Source organism: Lucilia sericata, unplaced genomic scaffold (genome assembly GCF_015586225.1).
Source record: "Lucilia sericata isolate MDLA Ls3-8-SP2 unplaced genomic scaffold, ASM1558622v1 Contig000284F_arrow, whole genome shotgun sequence".
NCBI lineage: Eukaryota > Metazoa > Arthropoda > Insecta > Diptera > Calliphoridae > Lucilia > Lucilia sericata.
This window is the reverse complement of record NW_023994309.1, coordinates 318,171-338,658: the sequence shown is the minus strand read 5'-3', so window position 1 is coordinate 338,658 and position 20,488 is coordinate 318,171. Positions and strand designations below refer to the sequence as shown.

The window sequence follows — 20,488 nt, the reverse complement described above, 5'->3', positions numbered from 1 at the left end:
CGTACATATTTATGTTTGAAATATACACCAATACCACAAACCACACAAATGTGAAAAAAAGTCGGAATCTTATATATACATACATATATCCATCATGAACCGTCCTCATAAAATTTATTGGAGAAACTTCATTTCTTTTTTATGACAAATTCCATCTCGACTATAGACTAGACTATAGACTAGACTATAGACTAGACTAGACTATAGACTAGACTAGACTATAGACTAGACTAGACTAGACTATAGACTAGACTAGACTAGACTAGACTAGACTAGACTAGACTAGACTAGACTAGACTAGACTAGACTAGACTAGACTAGACTAGACTAGACTAGACTAGACTAGACTAGACTAGACTATAGACTAGACTAGACTATAGACTAGACTATAGACTAGACTATAGACTAGACTATAGACTAGACTATAGACTAGACTATAGACTAGACTATAGACTAGACTATAGACTAGACTATAGACTAGACTATAGACTAGACTATAGACTAGACTATAGACTAGACTATAGACTAGACTATAGACTAGACTATAGACTAGACTATAGACTAGACTATAGACTAGACTATAGAATAGACTAGACTATTGAGTAGACTATAGACTAGGCTATAGACTAGACTATAGACTAGACTATAGACTTGACTATAGACTAGATTATAGACTAGGACTATAGACTAGACTATAGACTAGACTATAGACTAGACTATAGACTAGACTATAGACTAGACTATAGACTAGACTATAGACTAGACTATAGACTAGACTATAGACTAGACTATAGACTAGACTATAGACTAGACTATAGACTAGACTATAGACTAGACTATAGACTAGACTATAGACTAGCTATAGACTAGACTATAGACTAGACTATAGACTAGACTATAGACTAGACTATAGACTAGACTATAGACTAGACTATAGACTAGACTATAGACTAGACTATAGACTAGACTATAGACTAGACTATATACTAGACTATATACTAGACTATAGACTAGACTATAGACTAGACTATAGACGACTAGAGACTACTATAGACTAGACTATAGACTAGACTATAGACTAGACTATAGACTAGACTATAACTAGACTTAAACTAGACTATAGACTAGAACGATAGACGAGACTATAGACTAGACTATAGACTAGACTATAGACTAGACTAGACTAGACTAGACTAGACTATAGACTAGACTATAGACTAGACTATAGACTAGACTATAGACTAGACTATAGACTAGACTATAGACTAGACTATAGACTAGACTATAGACTAGACTATAGACTAGATAGACTAGACTATAGACTAGACTATAGACTAGACTATAGACTAGACTACTTAGACTAGACTATAGACTAGACTATAGACTACACTCTAGACTAGACTATAGACTACACTCTAGACTAGACTATAGACAAGACTATAGACTTGACTATAGACTAGACTATAGACTGGACTATAGACTAGACTATAGACTAGACTATAGACTAGACCATAGACTATAGACTAGACCATAGACTAGACTATAGACTAGACCCTAGACTAGACCCTAGACTAGACTATAGACTAGACTATATACTAGACTATAAATTTTACTATAGACTAGACTATATACTAGACTATAGACTAGACTACAGACTAGACTATAAATTAAACTATAGACTAAACTATGGACTAGACTATAGACTAGAATATAGACTTGCCTGTAGACTTGTATATGGACTTGTCTATAGACTTTACTATAGACTTGACTATGGACTATACTATAGACTACAACAGGCTGGTCTGTTGACTACAAATGTGTACAAGTTAAAAAAGTGACGAAATTGTGGTGCGGGTACCGATATCAGAAAGTACTTAAAACAGTACTTAATTTTTCTGATGGTAGCATAAAAATGTATAATTTCGTATATTTATAAATGTTTGATTCTTTATGTTTGTTGGGTTTTAGCTTCAAACTTTTGCTACCAACACAACATTAAATGTGTTATTACTGGTTGGTAGCACTAACAATGTTAAGCGTATAAGCAGGGATGGAAAATTAAGTATAATTGTTTTAAACATAAACATTTGAAAATTAGTCTATGGACTAAGCAATAGTTGGGTTGATTATCGTCATAGTTCGAAAGGACTTCGTTTCGATAAGGCTACACCACTAATAGGCAAGTTAATGAATTATTCAATGGGGTAATTCACAGGCTAGTCCAGCAAATAAATAGGTCTAGCCTATATGCGAACCTGTAGACTTAATAATAGTCCAGATATAGACTAGTAAAAATAATACACAGTGCTTTTGTCCATACAATAATTAATAAATTAGTCCATTGATTAGTCAGTATGCTACTTTATAGCTGAAAAGTTATGTATTACTTTTAGTTCTGAAAAAAAGCTTTTAATATTTCAAAGTTTCACTTTTCCATGCCTGGTTTAGGGTAGGTTTGATTTTGGTTCGATCACAGAATGATTAAATGAGTGAATGAATGAACAAGTAAATGACTGACTGTTGGTTTGATGGTTCGGTTGGAACAGCAACAACTGTTGCTCCGGATACTTGTTGCTGTTTTTCTAGTTTGTTGTTTGTTTTTACTAATTTCAGTTTATGCGGAGCATTTCAGCTGAACGGTCATTTATTTGTCAAAGACGAAAAAGTACGTGAAACCGTGTTAAAATTCACTTAAATTTTATTCAAACATTTTTCACTAATAAATTGATTTGTTTATAAACAATACAATATGAATACAAATGGAATTTGTTAAGAAAAATTTCAAAACAACAATTAAAAACTCAACAATAACGAAAAAAACAGAATTTTAAGAAGAGTGTTGATTTAAAATAAACAAATCTTTTTGAATAAAGATATTAAAATTATAAAAAAATATGTAATTTTATTAAAAAAATAAAGTGGCCAATTTTTAAAGTTGTACAAAAATAATATTAAAATTTGAGAAAAAAAGTGTGTTTTGGAAAAGAATTAAAAAAAAGTAAGAATTAAAACCTGATAAAAATTAAATGATAAATTATTTATTTTCATTTTCTTTAAAGATATTTTTCTTTTAAAAATTGATTTTATTTTTCCGTGTTTATTTTGAAAAAAAAAAATGCCAATTTTTTGTTGTTGCTGTATGATTTTTTATTAATGTGACACATTGTTTGTTGTTTGGATTTCTTCTTTATTGACATTTACTGTTTTCGTTTTGTGCTGTATGTGGTATGTTTTTCACTTTTTTCTTTGTTTTTATTATTATTACTTTTGACAATTTATAATCTTAAGAATATTGGTAGAAACACACAGAAAAAAGTTAGTAAACATAACTCTTCGTTATAAGTTTGCAACGAATTTTAAAACTCCCTACTTCCCCAAAATTTTGAGATAAAATTCAACATAATCCTTTGATAATTTATTCTTTTATATAAATAGTTTATCTTTAGACAAGTCTTTTTCATAGAAAAAGGTGAATCTTTAAGAGAGACTACTGTCTCTTTAGAATGGCACTTTTAGAAGAGATGTTTTCTATGGAAAAACTGTCTGTTACTCTATCGGTTTATTAAAGAAACCGTGTCTCTTTAGGAGAGATTGTTTTCCTATAGAACAAGTTTCAATAGAAAGCGTTTTCAATAGAAAAAGTGTCTCTTTAGACAGTGTCTCTTTAGAAGAGACTGTTTTTCTATTGAAAAACTGTCTGTTTAGAAGATACTGTTTTTCTATAGAAAAAATGTTTCTTTAGAAAAAGTGTCTCTTGAGAAGAGACTGTTTTTCTATAGAAAAAGTGTATCTTTAGAAGAAAAGTGTCTCTTTAGAAGAGACTGTTTTTCTATAGAAAAAGTATCTCTTTAGAAGAGACTGTTTTTCTATAGAAAAAGTGTCTCTTTAGAAGAGACTGTTTTTCTATAGAAAAAGTATCTCTTCTAAAAGTGTCTGTTTAGAAGAGGCTATTTTTCTATAGAAAAGGTGTGTCTTTAGAATAGACTGTTTTTCTATAGAAACGGTGTCTCTTCAGAAAAGACTGTTTTTCCAAAGAAAAAGTGTCTCTTTAGAAGAGACTGTTGTCTGTATAAAAAGTGTCTCTTTAGAAGAGACTGTTGTCTGTATAAAAAGTGTCTCTTTAGAAGAGACTGTTTTTCTATAGAAAAAGTGACTGTTTTTCTATTGAAAAAGTGTCTCTTTAGAAGAGATTGTTTTTCTATAGAAAAAGTGTCTCTTTAGATGAGACTGTTTTTCTATAGAAAAAATTTCTCTTTAGAAGAGACTGTTTTTCTATAGAAAAAGTGTCTCATCTAAAAGTGTCTGTTTAGAAGAGGCTATTTTTCTATAGAAAAGGTGTGTCTTTAGAATAGACTGTTTTTCTATAGAAACGGTGTCTCTTCAGAAGAGACTGTTTTTCCAAAGAAAAGTGCCTCTTTAGATGAGACTGTTGTCTGTATAAAAAGTGTCTCTTTAGAAGAGACTGTTTTTCTATAGAAAAAGTGTCTCTTTAGAAGAGATTGTTTTCTATAGAAAAAGTGTCTCTTTTTAAAGAGCTTTCATTGCAAAAACAAAGTACCTTTTTTGAAGAGACTTTTCTTTACCGAAAACGTGTCTTTTTGGAAATGTTACATTCTAAATATAATTTTTAATAAATTTGCTTTTTAGTGTAGTGTTCTCAAAATTATTAAAGTGTTTTTTTTTTACTTTTCTATAAGTGTTTAATGAGTTGATAACAAAACTAAATAATCCGGTAATAAATAAAAATAAAAACTTTTATTTACTTTTAAGTTCAACGATTTAAAAGTTTTGTGAAACACTGCATTGTATTTTATTATGGGGTGTGTGATCATATGAATATGAACGAATATTTATTCATTGCAAAAGACAAAGAAAAGACAATTTTAAGGAAATTATTTGTTATTCCTTGACAGTTTATGTACAGCAGAATATTAGCTTTCCTAAAGTGCTAAAAGCTTTTTTAGTCCATAAGAACTTAACCAGTTAAATTAAAAATAAAGAAACTGGTCAGGTGTAAAATATTGTTGAAATGTTATCATGGTAATTCCCCTTAACTGGAGATTATGTTTGTAGAATTAACAATGTTATAGCTCAAGTTGAAACCGAAAAAAAAACACACCAAAATTTAAAAAAACCAGTTAATCTCTAATTGTCGAAGCGTGTACAAGTTAATGCAAAATATTTACAACTTTTTTTTTAAACTTTATGTTCACAACATTTGCTACAAATAAATCTTATAAATATTTACCTTTTTTTGTTGTAATTTGTTTAACATTTTTCTGTTATAAATATCAATTATTATTGCCAATAAATTTCATTCTTTTAAATGTCTTTTCTGGCAAACATTTGTTATAAATAAATCTCATAAATTAACATTTCCATTTAATTTAATGTTTTAATTTGTTGTGACATTTTCTAAATATTTGTTCGCACTATTGGCTAATTTTTATACAAATATAAAATAATAATGCATTTAAAGTTTTCTCACATTTTCCCACAATGTTTTATATTACTAAGTCTGTCTTTTTTTTAAATTTTTTAAATTTTTAAATGCTGCACCTTTAATTTTATGCGATTAAAATTTATTATTTCACAGTAGAAAAAATTAATGATTGTGATGACATGACTATCGTAAAAGCAAAGTATTTTCAAATATTGTGATAATAAGCTTTTAGTGTTTCAATACCCTACCCACCCACTGTAGTGGAAACGTTGGTAAAGCATAAAAATTTCGGACTTGCAGCCATCTTAAAGTATTCTAATCTAACCCCAAACCTCTTTATTAGATAATTAAGCATTGTCCATCCGTCCAGACTATAGACTAGACTATAGACTAGACTATAGACTAGACTATAGAACTAGACTATAGACTAGACTATAGACCAGACTATAGACCAGACTATAGACTAGACTATAGACTAGACTAGACTATAGACTAGACTATAGACTAGACTATAGACTAGACTATAGACTAGACTATAGACTAGACTATAGACTAGACTATAGACTAGACTATAGACTAGACTATAGACTAGACTATAGACTAGACTATAGACTAGACTATAGACTAGACTATAGACTAGACTATAGACTAGACTATAGACTAGACTATAGACTAGACTATAGACTAGACTATAGACTAGACTATAGACTAGACTATAGACTAGACTATAGACTATAGACTAGACTATAGACTAGACTATAGACTAGACTATAGACTAGACTATAGACTAGACTATAGACTAGACTATAGACTAGACTATAGACTAGACTATAGACTAGACTATAGACTAGACTATAGACTAGACTATAGACTAGACTATAGACTAGACTATAGACTAGACTATAGACTAGACTAGACTAGACTAGACTAGACTATAGACTAGACTAGACTATAGACTAGACTAGACTATAGACTAGACTAGACTATAGACTAGACTAGACTATAGACTAGACTATAGACTAGACTATAGACTAGACTATAGACTAGACTATAGACTAGACTAGACTAGACTATAGACTAGACTATAGACTAGACTATAGACTAGACTATAGACTAGACTATAGACTAGACTATAGACTAGACTATAGACTAGACTATAGACTAGACTATAGATTAGACTATAGACTAGACTATAGACTAGACTATAGACTAGACTATAGACTAGACTATAGACTAGACTATAGACTAGACTAGACTAGACTATAGACTAGACTATAGACTAGTCTATAGTCTAGTCTATAGTCTTATCTATAGTCTAGTCTATAGTCTAGTCTATAGTCTAGTCTATTGTCTAGTCTATAGTCTAGTCTATAGTCTTGTCTATAGTCTAGTCTATAGACTAGACTATAGACTAGACTATAGACTAGACTATAGATAAGACTATAGACTAGACTATAGACTAGACAATAGACCAGACTATAGACAAGACTATAGACTAGACTAGACTATAGACTAGACTAGACTAGACTAGATTAGACTAGACTAGACTAGACTAGACTAGACTAGACTAGACTAGACTATAGACTAGACTTTAGTCTAGACTATAGACTAGACTATAGACTAGACTATAGACAAGACTATAGACTAGACTATAGACTAGACTATAGACTAGACTATAGATTAGACTATAGACTAGACTATAGACTAGACTATAGACTAGACTATAGGCTAGACTATGGCTTCATAGAAAATTGTACATCATGGTACTAAATATAATTTTAGGCTTCGTGGTACTAACTTTCGAGGGTGTTGACCCACAACTGAGCACATATTAGAGACCATTTTCCGAATATAACTTTAGCGATGATCATAGTATAACACAAAACTAATTAAATTAATATCTAAGCGTAAAATCAAAATAAAAATCGAAATGTATCACGTTTAAAATCTAATTGTCTGAAATTTGATCACGTATTTTGTATACGATAGCAATATTAGTTTATTTATTTCCTTAATAATTTATAATTATTAACGTGTGGCGAGTAATAAAATTTGTAATATTCATAAAAATTGATGACTATGGGTGACAATTGAGATCGGTTTGTGAGTCGATATCAAATTCAACTTTGTACTTTAACTTAAAACTGAACTTATTCTTTATTGTCCAATAGAATTGTTTAATAAATTGGTTGCGAATAGGTCTATAGTTTTTAGTGCTCCGTAATGCCATCACCGTGTGTCAGTACTTATAAGAGACAAAACCCTTCATAAATTTCGCCAATCAATTCGGAAGCAGTCGGTGTATAACTTCTTCAATCCTTTATACAAAACTAGATTATCTGAAGTGTTGTAAAAGTTGATCTATAATTAGACAGCTCCCAAAAACACCCTTTTATTTGCAAATGGTTTTAGATAGAAGAACAAATTTCTCTGTTTTCCTAAATTTGAACAATGATAAGTATTTTATAATAATTTTTCCATTTCATAGAAATCATGTTATTTTTAGTATTTATTCCCGAAACTTAAGATTTCAAATTAACTATGAAAATTATCATTTATATTTTAACAAATTCATAAAAGATTAAGAACAAATAAATAAAAGTGTTAGAAATTTCTAAACAAAATTTTATAAAAATACTCAATCATGAATGACTGACAGCTTTTTGCTCTGGTTGTAGGTACATATAGTACAGATCTACCATACCTTGCGGCAAATCAGTAGCAATTTTAAAACAATCGATAATTTTTGAGTGTGTGTGTTTTTTTTGGAATCTATTGAATTTTTGCAAGATTTTAAGAGATAATTGTTAAGTACTTTACACAGAGGTCTAGACTTACGGTATAAATAGACTATAATAGGTGAGTGCTGTGAACGTGTTATTTTCACCAAACATTGATATTTAGTACTGCCTAAAGTGATAATTGAAAAGAAACAGCTAACTACCGGTGATGTGTATAGTAGTAACCTATTGACTATTTTGAACTTCTGACAAAGAGCTCGCAACTATTAAGTGGCTAAATTTTAAACATTTGCAGTTTCCTCACCCTCTTTACTGGCAATTTGTAGCCCCTTTTAACTATAACTATAGTATTCCACTTTTTTGCCCAAAACTTCCAAAACTTGTCACAATTATGTTGTTTCTTAAAGCGCTCTACAAGTTTCAAGTGTTCCATTGTTGTTTTCAGCATTCACGTATTTATTAATAATAATTTTTTTGTATAAATCTGTTACTAAACAAATGTCTATTGTTTATGAGTCGATAGTTGCCTCAGTGGTACTGAGTCCACTCCACTACCTACGTTTAAATTTTCATTCAAAATAATTAAATTGTTTACACTTGAATAACCATTTGGTGTTTATTTGTAGATCAAAAATTAACATGTGATGCTTCAAACAAAAAAAAAAAAAAAAAAAAGTACAATAAAAATTTAATAATTTTTTTCTCATTGTTTGTTTTTTACTGTAATTATTATAAATAATTTGGTTTTGTGAAATTCCCAAAAAACAAGTTGAATAAATTAATTAGAAATTTGATTTTTTAAGAATTGACATTTACTTTAGAGAAGTGGAAGATCATTTATAGAGAACTTTCAATAAGAATGTTTAAACTGAGTGAATGGAATGATATAGACTAGACTATAGACTAGACTATAGACTAGACTTTAGACTAGATTATAGACTAGACTATAGACTATAGAATAGACTATAGACTATAGACTATAGAATAGACTATAGACTAGACTATAGACTAGACTATAGACTAGACTATAGACTAGATTATAGACTAGACTATAGACTAGACTATAGACTAGACTATAGACTAGACTATAGAATAGACTATAGACTAGACTATAGACTTGACTATAGACTAGACTATAGACTAGACTATAGACTAGACTATAGACTAGACTATAGACTAGACTATAGACTAGACTATAGACTAGCTATAGACTAAACTATAGACTAGACTATAGACTAGACTAGACTATAGACTAGACTAGACTATAGACAAGACTATAGACTAGACTATAGACTAGTCTATAGACTAGACTTTAGACTAGACTATAGACTAGACTATAGACTAGACTTTAGACTAGACTATAGACTAGACTATAGACTAGATTATAGACTAGACTATAGACTAGACTACAGACTAGACTATAGACTAGACTATAGACAAGACTATAGACTAGACTATAGACTAGACTAGACTTTAGACTAGACTATAGACTAGACTATAGACTAGACTATAGACTAGACTATAGACTAGACTATAGTCTAGACTATAGACTAGACTATAGACCAGACTATAGACTAGACTATAGACTAGACTACAGATTAGACTATAGACTAGACTATAGACTAGACTATAGACTAGACTCTAGACTAGAAACTAGACTAGACTCTAGACTAGACTACAAAATAGATTATGTACTTCTGTGTGTCTACGACCACTATTTCGAGGGTTTTATAAACAGAATGACGAAATCATCTTTATCATAATATAAATTAGTATTTCCAGAATTATTTTTTATTAAAAATACTTAAAATATGTTCTTTAACAACTATTCTGAAACTGTGTTAAAATTTCCATTTAATTGGTTAATTTGGGTTCATCACGCTGTTGATGGTATGCAAGGCCCTAAGGGGCATTTAATTTCTTGCTAATATCCAGGTGTAGTTAGTGTCTGTTACCTTGATAGCAAAACCGGTCATCAGCTGGGTTTTTTTGTTTGTCTGTGCCAATATTTGTATTCATATGTAGGAGTGTGCATCCCGAAATATAAAGGAATTGTGAAAATGGCTAAAACCAACTTTTAATTTATAAATAATAAAATTTTTAGTACTAAAAAGATGTTTTTTTCGTTTGTTGGAATAAATTTTAAATGAATAATTCAGTTGAAATTGTTAAACCGGTTTTTTGTATACGTATTAAATTAACATTGAAATGATTCCAAAAAAACAAAACAAAGATATTCCTCAAAATAAAAATATACCTAAAAATTGTCATAAAACAATGAATATTTTTGGTTTAGACACCCCACATGTGTTTTTAAGTTTTGGGCAAAGAAATCACAATTTTTATTAATTCATGCGTATTTTGAATCAATTTGAATATTTCCCCCCAAAAAAACACTTTAGTCCAGACACAACTGTGACGTCAGGCGCTGATAATAAACAGATAATTTGGAAATATCTAAGAATATTTATCTGTTTATTAATTTTAAATATTTTTGATGTTGCCTTTTTCTGAAATATACCTGTATATGTATATTTAAAAAGCCATCTGCAATGATATACAACTGTTTGAAATAGTTTTGTCTGTTTGGGAAAAATCAAAAAAGCCTCTAAAAATATTTAACAGACTTATAAACGGGTAAAAAAGTTAAATCAGAAATGCCTGACAACAGCTATAAGTGAATGGTAAAAACCCTACTTATTCCCTACCAATCTCTTTTTGAACCACAAAATATTCGGTGACAAGGCACAAAGATTATCATGTCCTACGAAAAAAACTCATATTAAAATGTGTGAAGATCGCTATATTTAGGCGCCATTATTAATATATAAATATTAATATATATTTAAACATCAAAAGAGTACCTTTTATGAGGTCTTGAAGCAATTATGGACCGAATCTACAGGAGTCGAAAAAAATACATTTTTGTAAAATATAACATTAGTACGACTAGCTGGCCTTTATGGCGAAAGGGTCAATTACGGGCCAGACCAACTTAAAATGTTGTTAGACTATAGACTACACTATAGACTAGGCTGTAGACCAGGCTAAAGACTGGACTATAGACTAGACTATAGGCTAGACTATAGACTACACTATGGACTACACTATAGACGAAACTATAGATTAGACTATAAACTAGTCAAAAGAATATTGTGCAGACTACATAGAAAGGTAGTTAGTGAGTTATTTAGTTAGTTAGTTAGTTAGTTAGTTAGTTAGTTAGTTAGTTAGTTAGTTAGTTAGTTAGTTAGTTAGTTAGTTAGTTAGGTAGTTAGTTAGTTAGTTAGTTAGTTAGTTAGTTAGTTCGTTGTTCGTTAGTTCGTTAGTTCTTTTGTTCGTTCGTTAGTAGTTAGTTCGTTTCGTTAGTTCGTTCGTTCGTTCGTTAGTAGTCGTTGTTCGTTCGTTCGTTCGTTCGTTCGTTCTTCGTTCGTTCGTTCGTTCGTTCGTTCGTTTTTTCGTTCGTTCGTTCGTTCGTTCGTTCGTTCGTTCGTTCGTTCGTTCGTTTGTTCGTTCGTTCGTTCGTTCGTTCGTTCGTTCGTTCGTTCGTTCGTTCGTTCGTTCGTTCGTTTCGTTCGTTCGTTCGTTCGTTTCGTTTCGTTCGTTCGTTCGTTCGTTTCGTCGTTCGTTCGTTCGTTTCGTTCGTTCGTTCGTTCGTTCGTTTCGTTCGTTCGTTCGTTCGTTCGTTCGTTCGTTTTTTCGTTCGTTCGTTCGTTCGTTCGTTCGTTCGTTCGTTCGTTCGTTCGTTCGTTCGTTCGTTCGTTCGTTCGTTCGTTCGTTCGTTCGTTCGTTCGTTCGTTTGTTCGTTCGTTCGTTCGTTCGTTCGTTCGTTCGTTAGTTTTCGTTCGTTCGTTCGTTCGTTCGTTCGTTCGTTTCGTTCGTTCTTCGTCGTTCGTCGTTCGTTCGTTCGTTCGTTTTCGTTCGTTCGTTCGTTCTTCGTTCGTTTTTTCGTTCGTTCGTTCGTTCGTTCGTTCGTTCTTCGTTCGTTCGTTCGTTCGTTCGTTCGTTCGTTCGTTCGTTCGTTCGTTCGTTTCGTTCGTTCGTTTCGTTCGTTCGTTGTTCGTTCGTTCGTTCGTTCGTTCGTTCGTTGTTCGTTCGTTCGTTCGTTCGTTCGTTCGTTCGTTCGTTCGTTCGTTCGTTCGTTCGTTCGTTCGTTCGTTTCGTTCGTTCGTTCGTTCGTTCGTTCGTTTTCGTTTCGTTCGTTCGTTCGTTTCGTTGTTCGTTCGTTTTCGTTCGTTCGTTCGTTCGTTCGTTTCGTTCGTTCGTTCGTTCGTTCGTTCGTTCGTTCTTCGTTCGTTCGTTCGTTCGTTCGTTTCGTTCGTTTTCGTTCGTTCGTTCGTTCGTTCGTTCGTTCGTTCGTTCGTTCGTTTCGTTCGTTCGTTCGTTCGTTCGTTCGTTCGTTCGTTCGTTCGTTTCGTTCTTCGTTTCGTTCGTTCGTTCGTTCGTTCGTTCGTTCGTTTCGTTCGTTCGTTTCGTTCGTTCGTTCGTTCGTTCGTTTCGTTCGTTCGTTCTTCGTTCGTTCGTTCGTTCGTTCGTTCGTTCGTTCGTTCGTTCGTTCGTTCGTTTCTTCGTTCGTTCGTTCGTTCGTTTCGTTCGTTCGTTTCGTTCGTTCGTTCGTTCGTTCGTTCGTTCGTTCGTTCGTTCGTTCGTTCGTTCGTTCGTTCGTTCGTTCGTTCGTTCGTTCGTTCGTTCGTTCGTTCGTTCGTTCGTTCGTTCGTTCGTTCGTTCGTTGTTCGTTCGTTCGTTCGTTCGTTCGTTCGTTCGTTCGTTCGTTCGTTCGTTCGTCTTTCGTTCGTTCGTTCGTTAGTTGTTAGTTAGTTAGTTAGTTAGTTAGTGCTTGTTGGGATTTCTAAATTTATTAAAAATCCTATAACACAATGAACTGAGCCATGTCATATAAGGCTACTCTTTTGTCCAAAAGTATTATATATGTCATCTTTGTTGCTGTGTCACTGCAATTGTGTGTTGGCTCCTATAAACATTCAAGATTTCTGTTCAACCAACTTTCATACAAAACAATTCGTTGATAGTTTTATGCGGTTAAATGCTCCTATTCTTTTTGTTCAAAATCCAAGGCAGTTTTATACAAAAATACGTCATTAATATAAAAATTACTACTAAACATGCAAAAAAAACATAATTTTTTTTTCAACATTTAATTTTGGAGAGCTCCTACAAGCTTCAATTTTACCAAGTTAACCTTGCTAATTAAACAAATATGTTTGTGTAAAAATTTCATATAAATTATTGAAATTAAAAAACTGATAAATAATGTATTATTTAGCAAAAATAAAAAGAAGCTGTGACAAATTGTTTTTAACATACATATGTACATAAACATCAATTGAAAGACCACCACGCATTTTTTGCAAAACATTTATCATCATCACAGTTCCGGTTAATATTAATTTGTAATTGGTAAATTATAGCCTTCATCATGGGTTGCACTTTAAAATTAAAAAAAAAAAAATATATAACTTAAATTTAAACATATTTTTTATTTTTGGAATTCAGTCTGCAGTTTGAATATTAAAGCATTAAATGAATATTGTTATTGTATTAAGAAAAATTCTTGATAATTTTTTAAGTATTTTTAACAACATTTTAATATTTTTCTTTAAAAAGTAGGTCACTATAACTTTCGCCCCTTAGTATGATCAAATATTCAATAGTACCTACTCTTTCTTTCTTTGGAAAATATTCTTGGTATTCTTAAGAAAATTTTAGTTATTATCTGAAATCGTACAGGGTTGTTTGTTTTCTTCTTAAATGATTCTAAATATAAAACCGAAAGTTTGACGAAAGAAATATTTCGAATTTTGTGATTTAAAAAAGATACATAAGATTTTTATATGACGTGTTGGCTTTTGTTAATTGACCATTTTGTTTTTTATAGTTTTTTTATTAGTATAATTTATGTGACAACAATTTGCAGTGGCAAACAAAAGCTTTCACACTTAAAATAATCTATGATTAATTTTAAGAAACAATTAATTTCGTAAATACTTTTTACGTAATATTTATGAAAACATCGTTCATAATATGAAATATTATTGAAACAAAAAATTTTCTAATTTTACCTTTTGACTATAGACTAGACTAAAGACTAGACTATAGACTATACTATAGACTAGGCTAGACTATAGACTTGACTAGACTATAGACTTGACTACACTATATATAAGACTATAGACTAGACTATAGACTAGACTATAGACTAGACCTATAGACTAGACCTATAGACTAGACTATAGACTAGACTAATAGACTAGACTATAGACTAGTAGACTAGACTATAGACTAGACTATAGACTAGACTATAGACTAGACTATAGACTAGACTATAGACTAGACTATAGACTAGATTATAGACTAGACTAGAACTATAGACTAGACTATAGACTAGACTATAGACTAGACTATAGACTAGCTATAGACTAGACTATAGACTAGAACTATAGACTAGACTATAGACTAGACTATAGACTAGACTTATAGACTAGACTATAGACTAGACTATAGACTAGACATATAGACTAGACTAATAGACTAGACTATAGACTAGACTATAGACTAGACTATAGACTAGACTATAGACTAGACTATAGACTAGACTATAGACTAGACTATAGACTAGACTATAGACTAGACTATAGAAGACTATAGACTAGACTATAGACTAGACTATAGACTAGACTATAGACTAGACTATAGACTAGACTATAGACTAGACTATAGACTAGACTATAGACTAGACTATAGACTAGACTATAGACTAGACTATAGACTAGACTATAGACTAGACTATAGACTAGACTATAGACTAGACTATAGACTAGACTATAGACTAGACTATAGACTAGACTATAGACTAGACTATAGACTACACTATAGACTAGACTATAGACTACACTATAGACTAGACTATAGACTAGACTATAGACTAGACTATAGACTAGACTATAGACTAGACTATAGACTAGACTATGGACTAGACTATAGACTAGACCATAGACTAGACCATAGACTAGACTATAGACTAGACTATAGACTAGACTATAGACTAGACTATAGACTAGACTATAGACTAGACTATAGACTAGACTATAGACTAGACTATAGACTAGACTATGGACTAGACTATAGACTAGACCATAGACTAGACCATAGACTAGACTATAGACTAGACTATAGACTAGACTATAGACTAGATTATAGACTAGACTATAGACTAGACTAGACTATAGACTAGACTATAGACTAGACTATAGACTAGACTATAGACTAGACTATAGACTAGACTATAGACTAGACTATAGACTAGACTATAGACTAGACTATAGACTAGACTATAGACTAGACTATAGACTAGACTATAGACTAGACTATAGACTAGACTATAGACTAGACTATAGACTAGACTATAGACTAGACTATAGACTAGACTATAGACTAGACTATAGACTAGACTATAGACTAGACTATAGACTAGACTATAGACTAGACTATAGACTAGACTATAGACTAGACTATAGACTAGACTATAGACTAGACTATAGACTAGACTATAGACTAGACTATAGACGACTATAGACTAGACTATAGACTAGACTATAGACTAGACTATAGACTAGACTATAGACTAGACTATAGACTAGACTATAGACTAGACTATAGACTAGACTATAGACTAGACTATAGACTAGACTATAGACTAGACTATAGACTAGACTATAGACTAGACTATAGACTAGACTATAGACTAGACTATAGACTAGACTATAGACTAGACTATAGACTAGACTATAGACTAGACTATAGACTAGACTATAGACTAGACTATAGACTAGACTATAGACTAGACTATAGATTAGACTATAGACTAGACTGTAGACTAAACTATAGACTAGACTATAGTAGACTATAGACTAGACTATAGACTAGACTATAGACTAGACTATAGACTAGACTATAGACTAGACTATAGACTAGACTATAGACTAGATTATAGACTAGACTATAGACTAGACTAGACTATAGACTAGACTATAGACTAGACTATAGACTAGACTATAGACTAGACTATAGACTAGACTTAGACTAGACTATGACTAGACTATAGACTAGACTATAGACTAGACTATAGACTAGACTATAGACTAGACTATAGACTAGACTATAGACTAGACTATAGACTAGACTATAGACTAGACTATAGACTAGACTATAGACTAGACTATAGACTAGACTATAGACTAGACTATAGACTAGACTATAGACTAGACTATAGACTAGACTATAGACTAGACTATAGACTAGACTATAGACTAGACTATAGACTAGACTATAGACTAGACTATAGACTAGACTATAGACTAGACTAGACTAGACTAGACTATAGACTAGACTATAGACTAGACTATAGACTAGACTATAGACTAGACTATAGACTAGACTATAGACTAGACTATAGACTAGACTATAGACTAGACTATAGACTAGACTATAGACTAGACTATAGACTAGACTATAGACTAGACTATAGACTAGACTATAGACTAGACTATAGACTAGACTATAGACTAGACTATAGACTAGACTATAGACTAGACTATAGACTACTATAGACTAGACTATAGACTAGACTATAGACTAGACTATAGACTAGACATAGACTAGACTATAGACTAGACTATAGACTAGACTATAGACTAGACTATAGACTAGACTATAGACTAGACTATAGACTAGACTATAGACTAGACTATAGACTAGACTATAGACTAGACTATAGACTAGACTATAGACTAGACTATAGACTAGACTATAGACTAGACTATAGATTAGACTATAGACTAGACTAGACTAGACTATAGACTAGACTATAGACTAGACTATAGACTAGACTATAGACTAGACTATAGACTAGACTAGACTATAGACTAGACTATAGACTAGACTATAGACTAGACTATAGACTAGACTATAGACTAGACTATAGACTAGACTATAGACTAGACTATAGACTAGACTATAGACTAGACTATAGACTAGACTATAGACTAGACTATAGACTAGACTATAGACTAGACTATAGACTAGACTATAGACTATACTATATAGACTAGACTATAGACTAGACTATAGACTAGACTATAGACTAGACTATAGACTAGACTATAGACTAGACTATAGACTAGACTATAGACTAGACTATAGACTAGACTATAGACTAGACTATAGACTAGACTATAGACTAGACTATAGACTAGACTATAGACTAGACTATAGACTAGACTATAGACTAGACTATAGACTAGACTATAGACTAGACTATAGACTAGACTATAGACTAGACTATAGACTAGACTATAGACTAGACTAGACTAGACTATAGACTAGACTATAGACTAGACTATAGACTAGACTATAGACTAGACTACACATTACTTACGTCAAATATTTCATAGATATGAACGTACCTTTACTTTTGTTTCTTACTGTATATTTATTTTATTACTTTTGCTAAAAGATTTTGTCTACATTTCTCGCAATAAAATATATTCCTCAATTGTTACTGAATTGTTGATATTTTAGAACCGTCCCTATTTAATATATATGTATAAAAAAATTATTAGAAATTCACTATACTTAAATGTTTAACTTAAGCATCGTGTTTTTTTTATTTATTTGAAAGATTAACATAATTAACTAGAAAACTAATTAATAATTTGTTAACGAATTGTTTTGTTGTCTGTTTTCTAATGAAAAAGAACACAAGCGAAAAATTGGCAGATATCGCCAGACACATGACTTTAAAACAACTAGAGAATTGCAAAATTCCTAAATAAATTGAAATGTGTGTTCTTTTTGGTTTGGTTTTTGTAATATGATCATTGGACAGATGAAAAATGTGTGTTTAGCTAATTATTTTATTTTTATCATTTAGTGGAAAAGGGTGTTTTTTAAAAACAAATATTTTTTATTAATACAGAAATTTGAGATTCCTTTAATACAGACAAAAGAAATACATACATACTTACCATGAAAATTTAGTCTTTTGTTGGGGATATATGTATGTATTTTAAGCAGCTAATAAAGTAGGAGCCAAAGTAGGTCATTGTGGAATTGAAATACATACTTAATTCTACATGGCCTAACATTTATATATTTTTAATAATGGCATCTTTATAGAACCAGTAGTTTGTTTACAAATTATTAAATAAAAATTTTAGAATATTTTAATTTTTAAATATGACGCACTAGAAGCAAGTTTCCGTCTCATGTTTTGAAAGGTAAAGTGGCAATAGAGTAAGACAGAAGGTAATATACCAGTTCCATAAATCTTAAATATGTTTTGATTTTAGATAGAATTGCAAAACCTAATTACCATTTTTCTATAAATCAGACAATTAGATATCATATAACTTTACATTTTTTGTATGAATATTTCTATAATCACCTTTTACAATTTTAGACCTTTTAACTCTAACTTAAACGAGGACTTCAGCATTATAAAATATATTAATTTATGACTTTTTATAGAGATATCAGTTTCTTTTCAATTCTAAACATAAATAATATCACGGAACTAAAATAAAATTTCTTATTAAACTTAACAATTTGCATATTTCTTTCTAAACTATTTGTTTATAAATTGAATTAAAATCAAAAATTATAAAAAAAAAATCATTGTAAACTAGTCTTTAAATAAAAATGCATTGCTATTATTGTAATAATTTTTATAAAAAACAAATTTTAATTGAACTAATTATGGAAAATATTCACATGATAAATTAACAATTATATGATTTTAAACATATTGTTATTAGTTGGAAGCAAAAGTAATTTTCTCATTTGTATACCGAGGGAAACAAAGGATAAATTTAATATGTTTTTTGTCTTTACTTTCCAATATAGTAAAATGGAGGAGAATATGACCCATAATATTATTTATTCTATACTTTACATATCTGTTTGATTTAACCTCAACAACTATTTTGTGATATTCCAAAATTACTAAATTGATGAGCCACTGTAATGTCCATACTATATTGTATTTTAATTAAAAAATATCACATTTAAAATATATGTTCCAACAAGTTGTTTTAAATCAACGCTGAAAGACAAAGAAGACAAGACAAACATTAACTTTATTTTTATTAGTATTTATTTGTAAACAATAAGGTGGTACTAAATTATCCAAATAAATTAATAACCTTCATTTAATAAATTTAGTCATTCCGTTTGAAACTCTTCGAAATATTGGTCGGGGTCCCAGACGATCTAGTCAAACCCCATTCTCTTTGGCAACTTCAGTACTTTTTGATATCAAAAAACACCGCGTCTATATAGTCTAGTCTATAGTCTGGTCTATAGTCTGGTCTATAGTCTGGTCTATAGTCTGGTCTATAGTCTGGTCTATAGTCTAGTCTATAGTCTAGTCTACAGTCTAGTCTATAGTCTAGTCTATAGTCTAGTCTATAGCCTAGTCTATAGTCTAGTCTATAGTCTAGTCTATAGTCTAGTCTATAGTCTAGTCTATAGTCTAGTCTATAGTCTAGTCTATAGTCTAGTCTATAGTCTAGTCTATAGTCTAGTCTATAGTCTAGTCTATAGTCTAGTCTATAGTCTAGTCTATAGTCTAGTCTATAGTCTAGTCTATAGTCTAGTCTATAGTCTAGTCTATAGTCTAGTCTATAGTCTAGTCTATAGTCTAGTCTATAGTCTAGTCTATAGTCTAGTCTATAGTCTAGTCTATAGTCTAGTCTATAGTCTAGTCTATAGTCTAGTCTATAGTCTAGTCTATAGTCTAGTCTATAGTCTAGTCTATAGTCTAGTCTATAGTCTAGTCTATAGTCTAGTCTATAGTCTAGTCTAGTCTATAGTCTAGTCTATAGTCTAGTCTATAGTCTAGTCTATAGTCTAGTCTATAGTCTAGTCTATAGTCTAGTCTATAGTCTAGTCTATAGTCTAGTCTATAGTCTAGTCTATAGTCTAGTCTATAGTCTAGTCTATAGTCTAGTCTATAGTCTAGTCTATAGTCTAGTCTATAGTCTAGTCTATAGTCTAGTCTATAGTCTAGTCTATAGTCTAGTCTATAGTCTAGTCTATAGTCTAGTCTATAGTCTAGTCTATAGTCTAGTCTATAGTCTAGTCTATAGTCTAGTCTATAGTCTAGTCTATAGTCTAGTCTATAGTCTAGTCTATAGTCTAGTCTATAGTCTAGTCTATAGTCTAGTCTATAGTCTAGTCTATAGTCTAGTCTATAGTCTAGTCTATAGTCTAGTCTATAGTCTAGTCT

The 20,488-nt window shown here is 31.1% G+C and overlaps 1 protein-coding gene across 3 annotated transcripts in view; it reads left to right on the top strand.

Moving 5' to 3' along the window:
- Positions 1-2,931: 2,931 nt before the first annotated feature.
- Positions 2,932-20,488, top strand: part of LOC119603225 (G-protein coupled receptor Mth2-like) — a 52,551-nt gene continuing 34,994 nt past the window's right edge. Inside the window, exon 1 of one of the 3 annotated variants that reach the window (XM_037955203.1) lies at positions 2,932-2,998. The gene's annotated coding sequence lies outside the window, so the exon portion shown is untranslated. Of the gene's footprint in view, positions 3,226-4,713; positions 4,733-20,488 lie in introns of those variants that run through there. The other 2 variants (XM_037955202.1, XM_037955204.1) reach the window with 2 other exon arrangements.